Below are 3,325 nucleotides of genomic sequence, written 5' to 3' on the forward strand. Positions count from 1 at the left end.
ATAATATTTACTCTCCAGGATTGTCGTGAGAATGAGATGAGATAATATTGTACAATGCTCGGCACAAGTGCTATATAAATATTTAGAATGATGATAGTGATGAGCAACAGAAAAAACAGAGAGCTGTGAACCTCCAGCTTGGCAGAAGTGTGGGGAGGGTGATAAGAAGGCTGAAGAAAGAATGGGTGGAATAAAAGATGGAATAAAAATGGATGGGAAAAGAAATTGGCATTGCTAAAGCTAGGATGGGACATGGGGGAGAAGAAGGCTCAGGGATCAGTCTCAGAGAGTAGAGAATAGTCAACATTAGGATACTTTAAACAGAGAGAAAATGGCCTTTGACTCTAGTCAGAGAAGAGAGAGCTGTTTTATCTGGCTCTGATCCTAGGAAATCCTCTCTTTCTCAGTGAATGGGGGAGTTGGCAGCCAGAAGTGAAAGTGGGATTTCTACCAGAAGCCCGAGGGATAGCTCTGAGGCTTACATGGGAAAGAATAGAACTCCTCCAGAAGACAGAAAGAAGGCTAAAGGTTGAGGTAGCTCCCCTGGGCCTGAAGGTAAAACTTGGGAAAACCCGAACAGAGTGAAGCCCCTGCAGCCCCAGGCCGGCCTGCGGGACAGCCCCTCTGTGGAGTGCTTCAGTCCAAGGTTTGGGCCTCAGAGGCCTGGGTTTGAATCCTCACCCCACAGCTCACACGCTGCGCAGACCACCTGAGCTCTCCAGGCGGCTCCTCGGTGAAACAGGGACAGCACCTTCAGTCCCATGTCTCTGCAGCGTTGTTCAGTGACTCTACTCCACAAAGTCCACGGTGTTTTCTTGGCAAAGGTATCGGACTGATTTGCATCTCCTTCTCCAGCCTGTTCCTATTTTATAGACGAGAAACTGAGGCAAGTAGGAGTGAAGGACTTGCCCATAGTCACACAGTGTCTGGGGCTGGATCTGAGCTCAGGTTTACCGGACTACAACCCTTGCTCTACCTACTGCGCGCTCTAGCTGCGTCCTCCTCGGCGGCTGTGCTCCCGGCAGTGTCTAACCGGGGAGAGGCGGCCCCTCTCTACTGTATCATCATCGCCACGATCATTATTTAAACCTGGGCTAATCAGATCAAAAATTGTTTGGGAGAGAACGCCCGCTGCAGTGCCCGTTCCCTGAGGTCCCTTCCCTGAAGTTGTGCGCTCCCGCTGCTTGAAGGACCGGACCGGGCCGTCCTTCCTCTGGGAGAGGACCCACGTCTTGATCTGCTTGTGGACTGGGACTAAGTCAGGCAGGGTCTCTCCCCCTTGCGGAGCCATCGCAGGCCAGCGGCGGGACAACAGCCTCGTGGCCTTGGCGTCGCCAAGCGCCTCAGTCCTGCTCCCCGGGAGCCAAGCGCTTTCAGGGGCCCATTCCGCCCTCACCTTTACAAAGAATGAAAAACAAAGAGTGTGGGAAGGCATTTCAATCAAGTTAGAATCAACACTCCATTAGAGTCTCACAGGGTATGAAGTGTTTCACATCCACATGCAAATGGGTTACATTTTCTTATCTCTGCTCTGGACCCCATTCAATTTAATTACCTAAGTAAAAGTGGTTCTGCCAAAACCGAGGCCCATAATTTCAGCCCACCCACCTCTAAAGGGAAAAGAAAAAGAAAAGAACATTTGTTGATTCCTGTAGAAGGTAAATTTATCTGCTTTCCAGGGTGGTGGCCAGGGTGAGGGTGGATAAAAGGATTATGAGTTGGGTTCCACCTTCTCAACTACTTAATTAACCCTGTGAGTAAGCTGACTATTAGCACCTAGAAAAGCTTTTCTCAAGCTCAAGTGTTGCTTGGCTGGTGGTATTAACATCCAGATATAAATAAAGAAGCTAAGATCCCAAGGGAAATCACCTAGATTCACTATATTCTGGGATCAATCAATCAACAAGTATTTAAATGTGCCAAGAACTTTGTTTAGTGCTCAGAATTCAGAGACAAAAGTGAAGCAGTTTTTGACCTCAAACTTATAAGACTTTCTAATAGAAGAGACATATATATATATATATTTACATGAAATATGCATACGCATACATACATACATATACCTATCTACAAAGTATATACAAGCAGATAGATAAAAGGCAGACTTGGGAAAGGGGATGCCCTGATCAATGTCTATGGGCTTGAATGAAGTAGGGGAGGATTTCTGCTTTACTGAGGAATTGGACTACATAATGTGTGGTTCTATTATTATCATTATTTCTTTGTTTACTTTTTTTTTTTTTGGCAGAGGTAATTGGGGTTAAGTGACTTGCCCAGGGTCACACATCCAGGAAGTGTTAAATGTCTGAGGTCAGATTTGAATTCAGGTCCTCCTGACTTCAGGACTGGTGCTCTATCCACTGCACCAACTAGCTGCTTCAAAGTCTATTATTATTCTGAGTCAAAATTTCTAGCTGGATCTTTTATAGCTATGGTTCTTTAGATACAACTTCTATATCCATACCATAGCTGATTTTATTCAAGAGCCATCATGTTGCTTTGGTTGCTTTTCTCAGGGTTTCATAAATGGGTTTTTAAAAAAATATTATGGTATAAAGGTACTTTGGTGGCTAGAAAGTACAATGGATAAAATCCTGGCTCTAGACTCAGAAGAGCAGTTTTGGAAACCAGTCTCAGACACATACTAGATGTGTGACACTAGGTAAAAGTCATCTAACCTGTCTGACTGTTATCTGTAAAAAGAGGATAATAATAGCACTTTATTGTGAAAATAAAATGAGATAATATTTAAAGCATTTTGCTAAAGTATCTTATATATGTTAGCTATTATTATAAAATAGCCTACTCCCTATATATATATGTGTTTTTGTTGTTACATCAATTGAGTCATGTCCAATTCCTTATGATTTCATTTGGAATTTTCTTGGCAGAGATACTAGAGTGGTTTGCCATTTACTCCTTTAGCCCATTTTACAGATGAGGAAGTTGAGACAAACAGGATGAATGACTTGCTCAAGATCATACAACTAGTAAATATCTGAGGCTGGATTTGAACTCAGATCCTTTTGACTCCAGGCTCAGCACTTTATCCTACCCTGCATCACCTTCTTGCCTGATTGCATGTGTACTATAATAATGTTCCCTTTAACCCACATTTCTATATGTCACAAGAGAGATAATATCTGCCTTAGGATAATAACTGCCTTTTTCTATGCCATAGGAGTAATATAAATTTCATAACACACAAAGGCAGAGGGGATCAGAAGAAGAAGAAAGGAGAAAGTGAATGAACCAGGACAAAATGAAACTTGATAGCAAAATTTGCCAACTAACAAAAAAGCAAAAATCTATCTATGGACAAGAG

The sequence above is a fragment of the Antechinus flavipes genome, chromosome 5 (genome assembly GCF_016432865.1).
Source record: "Antechinus flavipes isolate AdamAnt ecotype Samford, QLD, Australia chromosome 5, AdamAnt_v2, whole genome shotgun sequence".
Taxonomy (NCBI): domain Eukaryota; kingdom Metazoa; phylum Chordata; class Mammalia; order Dasyuromorphia; family Dasyuridae; genus Antechinus; species Antechinus flavipes.